A 22,058-nucleotide genomic window follows, 5' to 3' on the forward strand; every position below is an offset into this window, starting at 1 on the left:
GCTAGGTAGTGACATCAGTGAACCAGAACATCAATGAAGGCAGATCTCCTTCCATTTTAAATACATCGTGTATTCTTTTAATTACATTACAACTATGAGAAAATCTGTGGCTTTTAAAAAAATTCTATCAGAAGAATTCAAAGAAGTTATGGAGGTAGAGGTTAATGGCAGCTTAGGTCTGGAATACATGGTATTAGATGAGGGTAAAGCTAATAGCAAGGTCTTCAACTGGAAAAAATTTAAAGAACTATTGTACAGAAGGATCCTATGATAAGAATTCTCCAATAACAAGAAATGTCAATGGCCCCAGCTCTAGAAATTGCCTTTGCTCTCAATTTGGATTAACCCTAATATGAATTTAAAAGGTTAATTAGGATCTTTGGCTGCTGAGACATACTTCATTGGGCATTATGAGTAAATGAAGAAAGATATCAGATGATAAGAAAAGCAAAAAAAAAAATTCAGTAGTTTACAGTTGTTATATTAGACAAGAGAAACAAAAGCTTTCCAATGTCATATTTTTATTTCCTGTAGCAAACTACATTTCTGTTTCTGAATATTCTAGTTCCCCGCCCTGCAATGTTCCTCACTGCAGGCCCCTTCCTGTGGGAAGATTATACATTCCCTTCCTACTGCACTTGAAAGTGATTGTGAAACTTGATTTGAATGAAATAAGAATGGAAGTGAGCGTGTGTGTTCTGAGTGCAAGCTTTAAGAGCCAACTCATGCATTGCCATGTGTCTTTTCTCTGCTTCAAGAACAGCAACATCCTGAGCAGCAGCAGCTCCAATGTATGCAGGCTTGGTATCTTTAGGAGCTAGTGTTTTCTATGAATGAAGGCTTGGCAGATCAGTCTTATCAGAAAGCTGAATTTTTTCTTTTTCAATTGTTAGCATTTAATGGACACCCTTTCATGTGGCTTCAAGCCCCCAGGACTCTAACGCCACCCTTAATCCTCTCCTTGGCTCTTCTTTGAAGAATTTGGCCTTCATGGTGACAGTCTGCTTTGGGAGCTTTCCCTTTTGCAGAATTTTTAGTTGCCTGATCGTATCATGTCAACAATGGGAGCAGCTCCAGTCTTGTTTATAGCAACCTTCACCCGCGTCTGCTCCCTGACCAAAGTCCACAGTTTGTCAAGATTGACAGTTGGGCAGAAGCTTTGGTTTCTCTTTAAGTGGTAATGCCTCATACCAACTTTCCCAATGTAACCTGGGTACTATTTTGCCAAAGTTGATCCTATGGTGATGCATGCCACCGGCATTACCACAGCCTCCTGGGTGCTTCTGGTGCTTTACTCTGCAGCTGTGACCATGGCTCACATGGCCCCAATGTTTCTGGGTCTTCCTCAGTCAGGATGACACGTCAGAAGCCCAGACAAAAGTGAGAAAGCTGACTCTTAATAATAGAGTATTCTTGAGTCAATCCTGGGACCCCTCTCCATTACAATATCTACAATTACATCCTAGGTGATCTCATTCAGTCCCATGACTTTAAATATTAACTACAAACAAACAACTTGTAAACCACAAGTGAACAACTCGTGGGCCTTGTAAAGGTTATCTTCCACATCAGCCTCTCCTCTGAACTCCTGGCTCATGTATTCAATATCTTCTCTTACGTGTCAAATAAGAGCCTCACACCTAACATAACAAAACCCACCATGTGAATTTCTCTTGTGTCTTCTATTCTCATCATTTTTTATGTCAGCATGGAAATTACCTTTCTCTCAATGTTTACACAAACACCTTGAGGTCATCCATGTCTCCACTCTTTTCTCATGAGCCATATCCCATTGGCAAACTGTGTGAACTCTACCTTCGAATCATACTCAGAGTCTGTCTCCACCTTTATCACTAGAGTCTCGATCATATCCGTCTCTCATCTGGATTATTGCAGTGGGCTGCTACTGAAAACCTTCCACCTGTTTTTTATGCACTGTATACTCCACACATGGAAGCCAATGGGATCGTTTGAAAATTGAAGTTAAATAATTTCTCATCTTATCTCACAAGATAAACTCCATGTTCATTATCCTCCGCTTCTGTTAACTTCTTGTTCTCCTTCACATGTTTCTTCTTCTAGGACCTTATCTCTCACTCTTGTCCTTGGTCACTACCTTCCGAATTGGTCTCCTTCCTGATCCTCAAATAAGAGAGGCATACTGCCACCCCTGGGCATTTGCATTTGCTTTTCTTCCTGGAAAAACTTATTCCCAAGCTATCTGCACACTTTAATTCAAGTGTCTATTGAAATATCACCTTACCAAAGCCCTTCCTTACGCATATGATACAAAATAGCATTTGCTCCTCCCTGGTTGAGTGTGGAGGCATGCTGCATGTGATCTGGGCTGGCCACCGCCAAGACAGGGTGAGTCTCAGCTGGCACAGAACCACCTTGTAGAGCTTCAGCTGAAATCCGAGTGGGCCACATGGATGTGAAACACACCCTAGAGGTATTGACTAGTCTTCACAAGGAAATATGATGACAAGTTTTTACCCAGTTAAATGAAAATTTGTTTATAGATGAAAGAATTAACTGATGAGGCTATTAAATGAGACTTAGAGAAAATTGACTTACTGACTGAGGCAATTATTATAAACTAATTGACTAATGAGGACTAATTCTAGCAATTTTACTAATGTATAGTGAGGCCATTTCCCTAACTTCCTTATAAATTACTTTTATTATTTTGTAAGCCATCTTCACCTGAACTGTTTTTGCTGTTTTATTTTGTATTTTTTTTTATTTTAGATTTATATGTTTAAATTTTTTAAAGGTAAATGCCTTATATAAAAAAGTTATAGGAACCTATAAAGAAACGAAAGCTTCACCATATTTCTTGTCCTGCTGACAGAAGTTAAAAAAATTGTACTTTAGTGTGTAAACTTCAGATTTTAAACTTTTTCTGTTTGAATGAACATTTACTTATATATAATATTTGAAATAATAAACTATATCAACTGTTCACTAACTAGTTTTTCCCAAGTATTATATATATGTATATATATATATATATGTGTGTGTGTATATATATATATATATATACACATATACATATATATGTGTATATATATAAAAGGTCCTCTTCCATATCACTACAATAGATTCCTTATTGTTTTTAACAATTTTATAGTATTTAATAAACATTTAAATTATTTCTAATTCTTTACTATTAAAAATGATGCTCAAAAATCAAAACTATAAAAACCAAAGTGCAGTGTTCCACACACATACTACAAAGGTTCTGCTTTTGAAATATGATTCTCCACTAAAGGAAGGCAGTGCTCCTCAGGAAAATGGATGATTCCAGAGCTGGGACAATGAGAATGACCCTGGACCATTTTGTTGTGTCAGAAACCAGGAAAATGTCCTAAAAATGATCAGGATATGCCAGAGGAAATATAAGCTAGCTTAAAGCAGACCGCATGTGCCAAGTCTGATGTAATTTGAGCACCAAAAAATTATATCTTAATAAATAATGTATTTGTTATTATGTTAATAAATTCTCATAAAATATTTTTTCTTGAATTAAATTAAAATCCATTAGTCCATATTAACACAAAGAAAAAATAAATAGATAAAAATTAAAATCTTTCTTATAGAAAGTAAACAAATAAATGTAGAAGAAATGGTGGAATTAGAAAATCTGTATTTGGCAATTATCATACTAATAATTGATTTAGGCATACATCATTATAGGATACTAAAATGATAAGGTAAAAGTTTGAGGGATACCCACATATTTGTATCTTTCAATATTTACCCATAAATACTTATAAAGAGAATGATGGCATGTTTACGCTAGAAAAACCTATTGAGCAATTCTTTAACCAAGTGATCAGGTAATACACTGGTAAAAGCACAAAACTGTAGCATGTGCTTCCTAGTATCATGGACCAAGGAAAACACAACATGACTTCTGGAGTATTCGTGCCAAAATGCCTGATGTGAGCCTAATCATCAGAAAACATCAGATTCACCCAAAGGTAGAGAAAAGTTACGAAATAACTGGTCTGGACTTCTTAAAAAACGGCAATGTTATGACATGCAAAAAAAGACACAGAGCTCTTCCAGATTAAATGAAACTAAAGAGACAAGACAACGAATACAATCTGTAGATTTCTTTGCTATAAAGGACATTACTGGGATAATTAAAGAAATCTGAATAAGTTCTCTAGAAAAATATTGTATCAGTATTAATTTCTTAATTTTGATAAATGTACTGATAATATGTGACAATATCCTAGATTTTTTATGAAATATGCAATGAAGTATTTAGGGATAAAGAGTATCTGTGTAGGAAACAAAAGTGTGTGTGTGTACGTGTGTGTGTGTGTGTGTGTGTGTGTGTGAGTATGTGTGCGTGCAGGCGTGCGTGCGCATGTGTGGAGAGAAAGAGAATAAAGCAAATGTTACAAAATGTTAATATTTGAGCATTCTGAGTAAAAGGTATATTCTTGAGTTATTCTTGAAATTATTCTATAAATCTCAGATTATTCCAGCCATAAAAGTTGGAAGCAGTATTCTAGTGAACAAGAATGTATAGGAATATTTTTATCATTCTAAAGCGGTTACTGTAAGATTAATTCCAAGATGTGAAATTAATGAATCAAAGAACATACATAGTTTGGATTTTGAGAGACACTGACAAAATTCTTCCCTTTTACCCCCATGTATCATTTGACATCCACAGGATATAGTGTGACACAGGATATAGTGTATTTTCTGACACCTCAACATCAAAAAACACTGTCATTCTTTTGAATGAAAGTCTGTCTGATAACTAAAAAATGAGATCTCACTGATGTTTAGGTTTGCATTCCTTTGATTAGTGGTGAGACTGAACATTTTTTCATATATTCAATAACCATTTAAATCTCATTCTCTTTAAAGTGCCTGTTCATATACTTTACAGTTTCAAATGTCATTTTTTTCTTAATCGTTTACAAGATTTATTATATTAAGGACAGTAAGTAATGAATTAATACTGGATATAAAAATTGTTTCCATTAGTTTTTCCTTTGTCTTTGACTTTTTAGTAGTGTTTCGCAATTTTATGTAACCAAATAAATCCTTTCCACATGGATTCAGGATTTCATGTCATCCTTAGAAAAGTGTTCTTCATCCCCATGAATATAAAAATTTTTTCCTATAGTTTTTTTTCCTGGACCTTTTCATTATTATTTAACATTTAAATTTGCCAAAGCTCTTTATTCTACTTTCTAGATGGTTATTAAAATCTATTTTAGTGGTTACTAAAATCTATTTTGGTGGATTATAAACTGCGTTTATACAACTTTTTTTTAAAACTTCAAAACTTTTTTAAAGTTTTATGTTAATAGGAAAAAATGATAATCTGTAAGTCAAATGCTGAGCATGGCCTACATAAAACAAATGTGCTATGGAATAGTTCAAGTTCCCTAGCTTGCTAAAGATTTATGTATGATTTGGATTCCAAGAACAGGTTTGGTAGATTTTTCCCTCATCCTACATTTATTCTAACAGTGGATAGAATGTGTAGGAAAAAACTGCTGTTGTATTTCCCAAATAAACTCTCTTTCCCAGAAATAATATCTTAGGGTAAATACCTGTCTGGAGAGAATGAGTTGCTTTCTACTTAGCTGGGCTGGCAGGAAGTGTCAGTCCCTTTGATCCCTTGAAAGTATATGGGCCTGTGGGCTGCCATCCTCTTGAAGAATCCTGTTATTCCCTGTCAATCCATATTAGACAAGAATAGTGTTTTGTAACAATTTATCTCTGTCAAGGTGCTTTAGTTATTTTCTGCCAAGATTATGCTAGAGGATGTCAATACTTTTGTCCTGTCTATCTCATTACCTTTATTGCCAGAGAATGTTGTCGTTTATTTTCACTGATAATCCACCTCGTAAAAGCTTCATTTTACATTGAAGAACATAGAAATAAGATTTCTGCCCTGTCCTTTAAGATGTTGTCACAAATAAACAATAAAGATCCTTAAGAAAAAAGTATATTAAAAGTAGCAACATGTAATGAGCGGAATATTTTTAAAAAGAAAAGACTAACTATATAAGCATTCAATTACTTGCAGTTGAATGCTTTGGATCACAGCATGTTGGTTAAAAGGAACACTTTGGGCTCAGCCATTGTTAGCTGAGTAACACTGAAAGTGTATTATCATGCTCTTGAAGCTCTCTTCCCTTCTTTGTAAAACAGTAATAACAACCACACCATGTCCTAGTGTTGTTTTAAAGATTTATTTAAATAAATTGATGGAAAATATTTCCATACTACTTGTCATTACTAAGAACTTAAGGAACACTGAGTGTTGTCATCATAAACACCATCATCATCAAATAATAAGTTTATAAAATAACATCCCTTGCTTAGTCCTGAACAGCATTGTTTATAGTATGCAAATACCCTTGAACTTGCTTCCAACAGATAATGATGGAATTAAAGGCTTCTCATTAATTTATGAACCATCATAACAATGAAATCTATACAGCAATTATAGAGTGAAATGTTTTTACTAAGATAACTTTAATTAAGTCAGGCCCTTCCATAAAATATTTCTCATTTTTCGATAATTGGACAATATTGTGCCATAATTTTACCAAAATATTTTAGATAATATTTTACCATAATTGCCTCTCTAGATGAAGAGGTTTGTCATAAACTTAACATAAATAAAGACTTCTTTCCCATAGTACCTGTATCATTTGGGGGACCGCTTTGGAAAAAGTGGTTGCCTGAGGCCTCTGATTCAGACCTCGGACAGCTCCTGACACACCCTCTAAATTTTTCAGTCAATGACTCCCTAACTCCTTTTATTCTCTCTTTTGTCCAGTTCCCCCTCTGATATTCCTCTTCAAACTCGCTGCCATTCAGTTTAGAAGAATTCTATGTTTACACCTATTCTAGTCGTTCTTTTTAATATACTGTATTATTTTACATCTTGGAATAAAATTCAAATTGCCAGGATATAGATACTGTATGATATGTTAAAGAATAAGCTAAATAAGTATAGTACAAAATATAAGAAATGAGGAGAAAATAAGCATGAAAAATGGGACACTTAAATATTTATAAAACCTAAAACTAACTTGTATCTAATCCCATCAGTAACATTAGAATTACTGGGCCAATATATTCAGAAGTGTTAAAAGATATATTACAGCTTTGTTTAGCATGATCAGGTAACTCAGGAGATTCTTGGAGACAGTGGACAGACATTGACTGCACAGAGATTCTGATTGGCAGTTGAATTTCTCTGCTCAAAGTGTGCTGATTAATGGATTGATAAAGAAAAGGCTTTTAAAGAAGAACAACAATTAAAATGTATGCATATTTTAAAATTTTTTGATGTATGATTAAGATTTAGTGAAATGTACAGATTTTAAGGATACTGTTCAGTTTAACAAATGCATTCACCTCATGTAACCCACACACCTCTCAAAATGTAGAGTGTTTATATCCCCAGGATGTTCTCTCTGCATGTTTGCCCAGTCTTTTTCTCCCACCCAAAAAGAACAATTATTTTGATTTCTATTACCATAGATTAATTTTGCCTGGCCTATAACTTCATATAACATACAATATGCACTTTGGAGACGCTGGCTTCCTTCACTCAGCATAATGTTTTTGAGATGCATCCATATTGCAGACCATGCCACTAATTTAATACTTTTTTGCTAACACACACCTGGGCCATTTCCCTCTTGAATTTTCGTGTGTGCTATGGGGTACGTAGAAATAGGCATGTTCATTTTTTTTCCTATGTGAATATCTGAATGTTCCTACACCATTGGTTGAAAAACATTACTCCCTATAGAATTGCTTTTGTCCTTTGGCACCAAATTATTTGACCACACAGATGGGTATATTGAGGAATTTTATTCTGTGCCATTAATCAATTATCTATATTTTGACCAATATTACACTGTTTTGATCACTGTACCTTTATACAAGTCTTGAAATTAAGTAGTGTAAACTTTTCCACTTTTAAGATGATTTTAACTCTTCTAGGGTCTTTAAATTTTCCATACAAATTTTAGAATCTGCTTGTCAGTTTTCTAAAAAGTCTTGCCATTATTTATATTGAGATTTCATTGAATGTACAGATCAATTTGGGAAGAATTTATACCTTAAAAATGTTGAGTCTTTCTATTCAAGAACATATTCTGTCTTTTTTCATTATTTAGGCCTGCTTTAATTGAACTCAACCGTGTCCAGTAGCTTTTAGTTCAGAGTTCCGCACATTTTCTGTTAACTTAAAGAATTTTATGTTGTTGGATATTACTGCAAATGTTACATTTCTTTAGTTTCCTTTTTCAATTATTCTCTACTGTTCTAGACAAAAACACTTGACTTATGTACATTGATGTTGGATTCTCAGCATATTACATTTACTTATTTTTAGTTGATTTTTGGAAATTTTTTAGGTTTTTCTGTACAGAATCATATAATCCAAAATAGTTTTTATTTTTTTCCAACCCCGTGTCATTTTTATTCTTGCCTCACTGCAATGGCTAGAATGTATCTCTAGCACAATATTGAATAGAATTGGGGGTGGGGAACGTTTTAATAATTCAACACTAAATAGGAGGCTTTTCATACATGCATTCCATCAGATTAATAACTTTTTTCATTTATTCCTAATTTTCTGTGAATTGTCTACATGAATAGGTGCTAAATTTTATCAAATACAATTTCTACATGTGTTATAATGATCGTGAGGTTCTTTTCTGTTTTGCTCTTTTACAATGTAATTTGAATTACATTGATTCTTGAATGTCAAGGGAATCTTGCATTTATATGTTAAATCCCACGTGGTCAGGATATATTGTGGTCTTTGTATATTACTTAATTTGATGTGATAATATTTTATTAACAATTTCTTGCATCTATGGTTGGAGAGAGAATTGGTTTATAATTTTTTTCTTGTAGTAATGTCACCTGATTTTCGTAATAGCATTATTTGGCCTCAAAAATAAATTGAGAATTATCTGTTATTCCTCTGTTTTTTGAAAAGTTTTGTGTAAGTTTGATATTATTTTGTAATTAGATGTTTGATGGAACTCACCAGTGAAACCATTTGGACCAGGAGTGTTCTTTCTGGGAAGGTTTTTATTGAAAATTCAATCTTATAGCAGATATGGGGAATATTAGTTATTTATTGCATTGTGGCAATCATACCTAAAACTTAGCAGCTTACAAGAATGAGAATTTATTAACTCACAGTAGGTCAGGAATCCCAGAGGAGCTTAGCTGAATGGCCAGGTGTGGTTATAACTCAGAATCTTTCATGAGGTTTCAGTTCTCTGTCAGCTGAAGCTGCAGTCATCTGAAGATTTAGCAGAAAGAGAAACCACTTCAAGCTCACTCATATGGGTTTTGGCAGGTCTCAGGACATTGCTGATCTTTAACTGGTAACCTCAATTTCTTCCCATATGAGCTTTGCTATGAGCTACCTAATTGTTCTCACAACATGGCAGCTGGCTTCTTGCAGAGTTAAGTGATCCAAGAGAGAGAGAGACAGAGAGAGAGAGAGAGAGAGAGAGAGCGCATAACCAAGACAGAAACCATGGTGTCTTTCATAAATGAATCTTAGAAGTGACATGCTGTAATTTCTGTTGTAATCTATTGGTCACACAGAGCAACCCTGGCAAAATGGGAGGGCACAATACAAGGCGTGAATATCAGTATTGCTAACTACACAAATTAACACAATCTTGAGCAGTAGAAAAAAATACTCTTCAGAACAAGGAAGTAGTGGTGCCAATAACATCTGCATACATACTGGGAGTAATATACTCCTTTCTGACACTAATAAAATGAGGCCTTGGTAAACTGGAGTAGGCAGGCAAGAGATAGTCAACAAATATTGAGTGTTTATCAAATGCTAAATGAAAAATAGTAGTTACAAATGGTGGAAAAAAACTGAAAACAGACATATTCTTTGACCTAATTATCCTACCTTTAGAAATTTATCCTGGGAAAATACTTAGAAAAGTACACAAGGAGTTGTATGCAAAGAATCTTTGCAGTGTTGTTGTTAAGCAAAGAAAACTATGCAAAGAAGTTACATGCTCAAAAGTAGAAAACTGCTCAATAAAATGAATATTTTGTATCCATCAAAATGATTTCCTAAAAGGATATTCATTGACAAAATAAAATGTTTATTATTGGTTTTAAGTAAAATAAAAACAAGACATAAAATAGAGTATTTAAGGAATGATCCTGTAGTAAGAAATATGTATTTATTTTAAAAGTCTAGATACAATATCGTTATGCAAAACCTCAAATTATTCCACAGTGGATATCTGTTGTTTTAGTGTACCCAGGATCTATTTCTCCTTCTCCTTTTAACAAGATCCAGACTTTCCTCTGATCCTTTTCTTTTCTTCTGTCCACTGATTGGATAAAATTAATTAAAACCCAAGATTAACAATGAATCATTGTATTCCCAGTCACAAATATTGACTAAGGGATGGAATTAAGATTCAATTCCCACTCATTTGTTTGAATTTAAGCTTGAAGTGAGAGTGGCCATGTTGCTACTACCTAGAAGCCAAGATGTGGAGGGAGGCCTTATGACATCATTTGACCCTGCATCTGTAGCCAGGCCTGGGTGTCTGGCTACACCCAGGCTCTCACACCTGTGTTAGGTCATCCTGAGGACCCACCCAGGCTCTCACACCTGTGTTAGGTCATCCTGAGGACCCACCCAGGCTCTCACACCTGTGTTAGGTCATCACTCTTCTCTCTACCTCATACACCCCTACCTTAATTGGCTCCATTGGTGGCTTTTGGGCTGAATTAAGAATTAGAAAGAAAGGAGGGATGGATGAACATAGGAGGAAAGAAGAAAGCTTAGTTTTCTTCTTTATTTGTTAAAGATAGCTATGTGAGAAATTAGAAAAATTTATTTTACACAAATGAAGACATATACAAAGGGAACAATACTATTGTCTTCAAATAGGTTCAGAACTCATCTATAAAAACAAAAACAACTATGGTGCATGCAATAGTATAAATTACAGGGAGACATAATTTGCTTCAATATATGTATGCAACATAATATTTAACAATTTGAGCTGGATAAAGTTAAAATGAGATGCCTTATAACTAGAAATATTCAAGCAGGGAAAAAATGAAAATTATTAGAGTTTCATATAGGAGTTTCATTCCTACTTTAAAAGAAAGGCAGTACCAAATAACAATTAAATTCGTTAGCCTGGGTAGGTAACTAATTTGGGATCTCTGGGCTTTTATTTATCTTTTTATTTTTTAATATAATAAAGTAGTCCATACACAGCACAATTTTAAGCATAACTCTAGAGACATCTGAAAGAGGATATTTGAGGAAAGCTTTATACAAAATTTTCTAGCAGCAAAAATAATTAGGCTCTGATATTTTTACAACTCAGAAAAATCAGTAGTCAATGCATTAAATAAAAACAACTTACTGGGACAAACTGTTCCCTTTTGAAAAACAAAACTACTCTGAATTACACAGAGAAGAGAAATTTCCCTTGAATAAAATTTAAGACATTATATTAAGAAGAGAAAAACATTTTATTTTTATCAGCATGGGACTCTAGAGTGTTTTTTATGAAAACCTGAGCATGACAAACAGAAAAAAAGCAAAAAATATTTATAAATATCTAAACCATCACAATTTAGCTAATGGAATAAAATATCGGTCTGTATGGAATAAATTTTACATATGAGTGTTTATTGCTTTAAACAATGAAAGTTTTGTTTTGATGGAAATATTTTTACAAATATATAGGCAGATTTGTCACTTTCCTGCCTTATTAGACACAGACCACAAAAATAACATTTTAAAGTGGCATGATGACCCACACAGCTATAATATGCTAACTAAAAAGCCTGAAAAACCTATACAATTATCACTTTATACTCAAGTTATGTTGCATATATAAGTTGATGCCCTTAGAGTCTGCTAACGCAAATACATATCACCCTGTATTAGCATCCCATTGATGTGTGTTTTGACTAGCAGTGTCTCCATTTTAAGCTGTGTGTGTGTGTGTGTGTGTGTGTGTGTGTGTGTGTGTGTGGTTTCTTTGGTTTTTCCCTTAATATCAGACTCCAATTTGTCATTCTTAAATGCTGCTAACTACATAGGACTATCTCTAGCAGCCTTTTTCCTCATACTAAATATACTTTTTATCAGCTGCTGGTTTCTCCCCCCAGCTTTAGCGAGTTATCATTGACAAATAAAAATTGCATATATTCAAGATACACAAATCGTGCCACTGTACTCCAGCCTGGGTGACAGAGCAAGTCTTCATCTCAAAAACAAACAAACAAACAAAAGATATACAAGGTAATGTTTGATATTTGTATACGTTGTGAAATTATTACCACAATCAAGCTAAGTAACATATCCGTCACCTCACAAATCATCTCCACTGGGGGGTGTGTATGTAGTAAGAACACTTACAATCTACTCTCCTAAAAAATTTCAACTATATCGTATTATTCTGCCTTACAAAAAGAAGAAAATTTTACCAATCTAGATGTTATGCTAAATGAAATAAGCCAGACACAGAAAAACAAATACAGCATGGTTTTTGCTTAATGTAGAATTTACATAAATTGAAGGCATGGAAACAGAAAGTAGAATGATTGTCAGGGGCTAGAAGTGGTGAAAATGCCAAAAATTTTGTCAATGGGTGTAAACTTTCAGTTATAAATAAGGTCTGGAGATCAAATATGTAGCACAATGACTATCTGCTGCTGTTTTAAAAACCGGATAACTTAAGCAGAATGAGAATACATAAGGAAGATTAGAACAGCATAGTGGACTGAGTACACACGTGCCTATTCTTCCCACCCCAAGTACTGTAAATGAAATAAATGTATATTATAGATGTGCCATACAAGAATGTCAGGCATTTTTATACTGAATTTAGCTGAAGTTTAAAATTTCTAGGAGGGAAAACCCCTGTTTGGAATATCGTGGTTCATATGTCCTCCCCTGCTAGAGTAGAAGTTGAAGATTTATGCCGCAGAGACCATCAAAACCATGTGGTTTCTGGGAGCATTAACTCCTAAAAGAAGGGAAGACTGACAGACAGAAACAGCATGTTTAACATGCAGACACTTGCTACAAGGAGACCTTCCCCAGCACCATACTGGTTATTTGTCAAATTCTAAGAAACCTGAATTACAAAAAGAGAAACTGTCCTTTTTCAGTTTGATTTGAGCAGAATTCACATTTTTTTTCAAGTTAATATGCAAACAGCTTATAAGAATAGTGAAGTTTTATTTATATATAAATTATTTTATTAAACCTATAAAATGTTCCTTGATTATTTTGAAGCTAAAACTATTGATGACTTTGTTCAGTTTGGGAAAATTCTAAATTTTCATTGCTTCAAATATTACTTCTCCACCGTCCCCTCCATCCTGTTTCTCTGGAACTTCTGTTAGAAATACGTAAGAATATTTACATCTTCCTTCCATATGTCTTCATTACATTTTCATATTTTAACCTGTGTTTGGGGTGAATTCCTCATAGTATCTTCTCATTTGCTAATTCTGTCTTTTATTATCTCAGTGTAACAATTATCTATTGCTGCCTAACAAATCCTTCAAACTTTGGTGGTTTGAAATAAGATTTTGTGGGTTGCCTATGTGTTTTCTCCACTAGTCTTGCCTGGACTTGCTCATACATACATTCACCCTCCAGTCAGCGAGCATCTGTGCTTTGCTGAGTTTTTAATATAGCTGAAGGGACTGAACCTCTCACTCCACATGATCACTCACCACTCAGGAGACTAACCCAGGCTCTGTGTCAGGATGGTTCTGGTGTTCCCAGCAGCAAGAGTATATAAGACCCCAGTGCTCAAGTGCTTTTGAAGTCTCCACTTGCATCACCTTCACTAGTGATCCATTGGCTAAATCTAGTCACATTGCCTAGCCCAGATTAAAGGAGTAAAAACATGGACTCCACCTTTTGATGGAAGGAGTTACAAAGGAAGTATGGCCATTCTTCGCAATTTGCCGTATCTTGCTAGAGTTTATCCATCTTCTGTATTTTGTATTGCAAGCATAGGTTTTTATTTCAAACATTTCTGCTCCTTTTTCCTATCAAGGGTTTTTTGTTTGTTTGTTTGTTTGTGTGTTTGTTGTTGGACGGAGTCTCGCTCTGTTGGCCAGTCTGGAGTGCAGTAGCGTGATCTTGGCTCACTGCAACCTCCACCTCCCGGGTTCAAGCAATTCTCCTGCCTCAGCCTCCCGAGTAGCTGGGACTATAGGCACATGCTACCACACCCAGCTAATTTCTTGTATTTTTAGTAGAAACGGAGTTTTACCATGTTAGCCAGGATGGCCTCTGTCTCCTGACCTCATGATCAGCCCACCTCTGCCTTCCAAAGTGCTGGAATTACAGGCATGAGCCACCACACCTGGCCCCATCTGTTCTTTTATACGTGTATTTTGTTTCCTGCCATCCTGTTCTTTACATTGATTTTCATTTCTTCCTTTATTTCTATAAAAAATCAAAAATTGTACGAGGTCTTTGTCATATTGTGCCATAAAACTGATTTTATCTGGGGTGAATTTCTATTCTGATGATTTTCTTGGCTTTTCTTTTAAGTAAGTGTCAAGTGCTTAAAACATGCTAAACATTATCATGGTGATTGTTATCATTATTATTTCATGGTTCCTCATTGTCTTGTTTTCTCATAACTTTTTTTTTCATTTTCTCTGTTGGCTGTCTTTTTTATTATTACTTCTTTCATGAAGTTCATTTTGAGATGTGGGTTTTGTTTGAATTTTTGGTTTGGATTTATTCTCAGTTTCTCTCCTCTACCCATCCCAGTTATATTTTTTCTTTCACTCCTTCAGACCTCAGATCCAGAGTTGAGTTTTGCAGTGTGTTTGGAGGTTCCTATATTATTGTGACCTGTGGGTTTATAAAAAATTCAGGCCTTGGGTTCTGAAACTGGTTTGACTCAGTTCCTAATCATAGTTCTCTTGCCTCCTTAGCTTACAGCTTCCTGTGATCCCCAGGCAGTAGGTTAGCAGCAAGGAGGAGGGCAACAACAAGCTTTCTTTCCTTAGCTTCTTTTCACAGAACTAAGTAGAAGATGTCGCCTTCCAAGCTGTTAGACAGTCTCTGGTTCCCCATCTTCTGTGGAAAATGTCTTGCATCCTTTACTCCTGTTTCCAAGCCCATCATCTGTCAGGGCTTCAAATTCATTCCTGCTTACTCATTCACATATCTTTCTGTGTATAGGCCATGAAGATGTTTACCTGTTTTGCATTCTGTCTATGGCTTTTACATTTTATATTTTTGGGGTGTAAGTTTGGACTAGATGAAGTATATTAAACATGAATAGATCACTCAACACAGCCCAACAATAGTTTTAGCAAAACACCTTGTATTAACTCAGAAGTAGACAATATGCACATAAAAAGATGCCCAATATCATTAATCATTAGGGAAATATAAGTTAAAGCCACAATGAGATGCCACCACACAACTGTTAGAATAGCTAAAATTAAAAACTGATCATACCAAGTGTTGACAAGGATGTGGAGTAACAGAAGTTCTCATACATTGCTGGTAGGAATGAAAAGTAATACAACCAACTTGAAAAATAGCTTGGTAGTTTCTAAAAACATTAAACATATACCTAACTTATGATTCCACCATTCCAATCTTAGGTATTTACACAAGTGAAATTAATGCATTTGTTTATACAAACACTTAGGCACGAATGTTTATGTCTGCTTTATTAATAATAGCCAAAAATAGGACTCCAATGTCCACCAACAGCAGAATGGGCTAAAAAAAAAAAAAAAAAGAAAGAAAAAAACCACGGTATATACATATAATGAAATGCTACATGGCAGTAAAAAGAAATGAACTATTAATACACACTGCAGTATGCAAGAATCTCAAAATAATTATGCTGAGTGACAGAAACTAATGAGAAAATAATGCAAACTATATTATTCTATTAGTAAACATTCTGGAAAATGCAAACTTTAGTGACAAACGTAGATAACTACTTGTCTGGGGATAGGTATGGGAAGCCAGGAAGAATGGGAGGTAGGGATTATAAAAAGTCATGATGGAACTTTTGGGGGTGATGAATATATTCATTATGGTGATGGTTTCACAGCACATACACGTCAAAACTTACCAAGTGGCACACTTTAAATATATCCAATTCATTGTATGTCCAATTATGCCTCAATAAAGGAATTTCAAAAATTGATATCATAAATTTCTGAGCTGGTTTAGCTTGAACATATCGGTTTCATTTAAAAGACAACTATAATGGTGACAAAAATATTAATGATGATAAATAATATTCTTCGGCACAGTGCCAATCTAATTATTATGCTAAGCATTTACTAGGTCATCACATTTGACCCCTTCAGTAAATTTATCAGTTAGGTGCTGCTAATAATCTCATTATATAGATAAAGAAACTGAAGTCTCAAAAGACTAAGTAACCTGTCCAATAGGCGACACACATGTTAAGCGGCAGAAGTAGAATCTGAACCATGTGTGTGGCTCTAGGGATCAAGCTCTTAACACCACCCCAAGTAGGGTGGGAAAGGACAATTTGCCTCACTCTTACTCTTCCTAGTCTTGTTCTTTAAAGCTGTCCTCCTTCCCTACCCTGTCCCACTTTCATTTTTATCTTCTAGAAAAGGCCACTAAGTCAGTTCCCAGGATGGGAATCTAGAAAGAGCACCACCTTTTGGCTATACTTCAGTAGGTCACATATGTAAGGGAAAAATTATAAAAGACTTTGAAACATACGATGTGTCCTAGCTAGTTAATACACCTACTGATTATCTCTATCTGTCTTTGACTGGGTTATTTTACAACTTTTTAGAGATAGAAATTAACTTATAAATAACTGATTGTAATCCAAGTAATTCCTGTCCATAGAAATGCACATTGTATCTGGTAGAATGCAATTGATGATTTGTGTGTGGACAATTGCCTTTTTGGTTTTTTGCCAGTTTTCCATCCATTTATATATTCATTTCAGTATTCCTCAGACTGTAAGTTGTCTGTTGAACTGATTGTAACGTCTACTGGTTCTTTCATTAATTAATGAGTTAAACAAAATGTCTGCATGGGGTAATTTCATATTTGTATAAGCTATTATTTTATCCTTTTTAAGAAAGTCTATTTTTTAACACACATATATATTATAGTACAGTTTAAAATAATTTTTCAAATGTTATCTAACTGAGCAGCTCAATGAATTTAGTAAGCTCTTTCTATTTTTGTCCAATCATAAAGTTCCCTTCTATATATATATTCAGTGACTGATAATTTCTATTCTAATATAATGGCATCTTCTATTATTTAACCAGATACCTATGTTTTAAATACCAGATACCTATGTTATCTGGTAAAACTGAGAGAAAAATTCTGAATGTTTTCTACAAGAAAATGAAGTAAATTAATATTAAATATATAGTATATGTCGTTACAGTTTACAGTATATAAAATACCACTGATGCTGTCCTTATGAATAAATGTTGCATTATCTGAGATGATACTTAAAATATTTAAAAATCTTAAGGTAATGATGACCTCTTCCATTGATCAAATTAAGAATACTAAGATTTGGGAGTGGAAAATAGAGACTAGGTATAAAATAAAGGAGGAGAAGTAAAATAAAGATTTTTTTTCTTTACCAATGAAGGCATACAAAGTTTAAAAAGAAGAGAAAAAAGAAAAGTAAATGCAGGCCTCAGGACCGCCGTCTTGTAACATCTGCAAGGATAAAGAAAGGAAGCCAAGTACATATTGTTTGGCTTGAAGTTATCATAGAAAGAGCTGAGGCCACATAAAATGAGAATTTGGAAAGAGTAAGAAATGCCTGCTTTATGATGATGAGTATATTAAATACAGATGACTCAAAGCTTTTTTCCCATTTTAGTATCCAAGTTTTTCTCTGTACCTTGGTTAAGAGAGTAAGAAGATAGAAGAGAGGAGATGAGGAGGCCTGACCAAGATGCAAGTTCCTGGAGCACAGGATTAAATAACCTTGGACATAGAAAACCAGAAAAGCATTGATGGATCCATCGCTGAGCAAAAGACATTCATTTTTAAGATTCTGTGCCGTAAAGAAAAATGAATTCATGGGTATCTGGTTAAAATTCAAAGAGGGAAAATTCTGAAAGTTTATGCATCAATATTCAGTACATAGTACATATTATTACAGTTTAAAGTATATAAAATATCATTGATGCTGTCCTTATGAGTAAATGTTGTTTTATCTGGGATAACATTTAAGATATTTAACAAAATTAAGGCCTGGGAAATACCTAATGTAGAGTAAGGTTTTAGAGGCACCTTCCTGTGCCTGTCATTGATTTATTCCTTGCTGAACTGTGGGAAGTGTAGTTGGCCTCATGGGAGTAACCAGGACCACTGGGAAGGGGTCTGGCACTTGGAAAACCTGGGAAATTTACAAATTGTATGGAAGCATTTTACTATTTTCAATAAAGCACTCTGTCTCTCATAAGTACTTAGCACTGTCCACCAAAGCAGTCAAAGGACAATGAATTTATAAGGGAATTGGTTACTATATGAGTTGTGAAGGTAAATAGCTATGAATAATAGAAAACCCTACCATAGTGGCTTAAATAGAAGGGTTTTTAAATACCTTTTTTTTAAAAAGCTAGATGGGAGCAGTGTAGACTTGAGCAGTTGCACATTGACATCATTAGGGACCCAAGCTCCTAGCATCTTCCACCCCACCCATGCTTGTTAAGTCCCATGGTCATGAATTGGTTCGCTACACACCAAAGTTTCAAGAAAGAATAAGATTGAAGAATTCAGGCGTAAATTACCTGTCTTAGGAAAGCACCTTACCATGTTGCTACCCAGATCTTGGACTTCCAGCCTCCACAACTGTGAGAAACAAATGTCTCTCTTTTTTGACGCATCCACAGCAAACTTCCACTTGCTTCTATGGCCGAATTATGTTAACCTTACTTATTCTAGATGCCAGGTAGTATCAGGAGGTCACTATTTTTAGTGATGCCCTTTGTTGCTTTGAAAAAAATGAGAACTTATTAATGATGAAGAGCAAAATAAATATTACTTAGGTAAGTAACAGTGTACACCTGCTATAAACAGAATGTTTGTGTTCTTCTAGAATGCACATGCTGAAACCTAATCCCAGTGTGATGGTATTTGGAAGCTGGGTCTTTGGGATAAAGGTAGAGTTCTCAAGAATGGGATTAATGCACTTATAAGAAGAGTCCAGAGAGCTAGCTTGCTTTCTTTCCACCACATGAGGATACAGAATATGGCAGTCTGCAACTAGAAGACCCTCACCAGCATCTTCCCATGTTGCTACCCTGATCTTGGAATTCCAGCCTCTACAACTGTGATTAATAAATGTCTTGTTTATAAGCCACCCAGTCTATGATATTTTTAATAACAGCTCTAAACAACTAAGACTATACCACACTAATCTAAAACTCCATCAAAAACTAGAATTGGCCCTACCGCTGAATTCTTAACACCTATGACAAAGTCTCAAAATGGTAAAGCTCACTCTTCTATGGGTTTTAACATAATGTATTGTGTCACTCAGTAGATTTTATATTTAAATTTCACATCTGCAAATATATATATAACCACAACCTCATGTTTAAGTGGAAACTGATGTATCACTTACATGCCATTTTCAAACGTGTATAATCAAATTTCTAAGCCAAATTTCTCTATCCATCCAAAAAAAAAAAAAAAACCACTTCATTGATGATCCCATAAAATCTGTTCATGAATATAAGATTAATTTTAGTAGCATTTAAGGAGAAGGAAGGGGCATAATTTAAAAAATTTTAAACTTAGATGAGGCAATCAAAGGTAAGGAAATTTTCAACTTAAATTTTAATTTCAGAATTATCAACCACCATAACATAGTTCTTTTTTGTTCTTCCTGATTCTGCTTCTTTTCTAAGGTAATCTGCAATTTCCCTTCTGTCTTTCTCTATTTTTGTTGTACTTAATTTCTTCTCCTATTCAGAACATAATTTTTACAAGAGTGGTAGAGAGATTTTCTCCAAATTGCCCCACATTATATGCCTGTATTCTAGAAAATGGAATCTTTATCTATCTGGAAAGATGCTTTTTATAGGTTCAAATGCAGCAAATCCAATACAGTAAGTTATTCTCCCAGTTTAAAAACATCTTTGATGAAATAATATGTAAGAGTTTATTGGAGAATAACCCTTTCGTAGAATGTTTGAGCATTGCATTATTTAATCTGAATTCCACTTTTGGAAGAAAAGCGTTCTCACAATAGTTTCCTTTTGACAAACTGTTGATACTTCTGGATTCTCTCCTCTTGAGGTAAAGAATGAAGAAGAGTCAGGTAGAGATCAACACAGACAGTTGAGATGCTTATATCTCAGTGTAGCACAAGGAGTATTTATAATGCCTCAATCAAAAACTAAACAGTTCTCTAGGAAAAAAATAAAAGTGAAGTTAACAAGACATTTCTAGGAGATATGCTGGTTCTATATTTAGGCTATACTTACATGCAATTCAAATTAACTCAGCATAAATAGACTCAAATATGTTTTACATGGGTTTAAGTCTGTTTACCCTAAACTTAGTTTCACTAATGATAGGTATGTGATTAGGATGACTTCCTTTCCTTCTTCTTTTCTGAAAGTTCAGACAAATGCCTGTTAGACATTGACTGGACCCAGTAAGTAACCAATATCTAACCAGAAATATAATTAAACTTGGCCAGAATTCGGTGACACTGTAAAATGTCATATGCTGCTTGTGAGAGTATAAATTCGTTCAACTTTTTGGAAGATCGTTTGGTAATGTATCATGAGACTTAAAAAGGCATAGCAATTGGACTTTGTGCTCACATCTGATCACCACTTTTGGATAAAGTGGTTTTATGTACAGAATTGTTTATGACAGCAAAATTATAAAAAAGAAATGAAAATAACCTAATTATTAAGTTATTGAAACATAACCTAATATATGTTTATGGTCAAAGATAGGGTGAAAAAAGCAGAGCTTGAAACGGTATATATAGTATGACCTGAATTTTCAAATTATTAATACAATAAGACCCAACATTTAAAAATTACTGAATGCAAACTTAACCATGCAGCAGTCACATCTATATAAAGAGACTGCATCCTTCTAAGCAAACCATGTACACAAATCTGATTAATTCATTTAAATGAATTCCAAACCGTGTAAATGATCCAGCATGAGGTATATTCCCATTTTTATTTTTTAAGTGTTTTATGTTGCATTTTCAAATAGTCATCCAGAAGTGTTATATCAATTTACATATTTTCCTTGTAGGCAAGCCGACTTCTGCTATGTGTACCTGTCTTACCAGGTCTTCTTTATATTTTTTATTGTCCAAATTATCTACCTTACATGTGAATGTTTTAAAAATAAAAATACTTATACATATGAAAAATGACTGTAAATATATATTGGAAATGAAGACCAAATAAATTGGAATGTCACTTCCCTCAACAGTGATTGGTGAGAGTTTCCTGGAACCAGCATAGGAACCACGTATCAACCAAATACCTACCTTTCTTTCTTTAACTGGTACCTAGTTCTACTTACTTGTCTCACATGTAAGTAGAAACTGGTACATATTTAACTGGTGTGTATTTCTACTTACTTGTCTCTCATGTTTAAAATGCCAAAAATGGGGCTTCCAACCTCGTTCCTCTAGCCTCTTCATTTCTATCAGTGGTACTATCTTTCTTTCCCAATTGAAATCTTGGTGCCGTCTTTGATTTCTCCTTCCTTGCCCACCACATGCAGTTGCTAAGTGAGAACATTTCCTAGACCTTTCCTTTGTCCTTTTTTGCCATTCCCATTGCTCTCACCCTAGCACAGTTTTTTTATACAACAGATATGTATTGTGGACCTACTCTGCACAAGGCATTATATGATGACATTTTAGAATAAATACTGTCTCTCCTTCTATAGTCTAACAAGGCAAACAGAGAGTAAATGACAAGTTGTAAAATTAATCATACAACTACAATTGTGG

General features: G+C 34.4%; 1 pseudogene; it reads right to left on the minus strand.

The window, feature by feature from the left end:
* Positions 1 to 921: 921 nt before the first annotated feature.
* The window catches only part of LOC119471908, a 45,015-nt pseudogene continuing 23,878 nt past the window's right edge, over positions 922 to 22,058 (minus strand).

This window comes from Cebus imitator, unplaced genomic scaffold (assembly GCF_001604975.1).
Source record: "Cebus imitator isolate Cc_AM_T3 unplaced genomic scaffold, Cebus_imitator-1.0 Scaffold78, whole genome shotgun sequence".
Classification (NCBI taxonomy): domain Eukaryota; kingdom Metazoa; phylum Chordata; class Mammalia; order Primates; family Cebidae; genus Cebus; species Cebus imitator.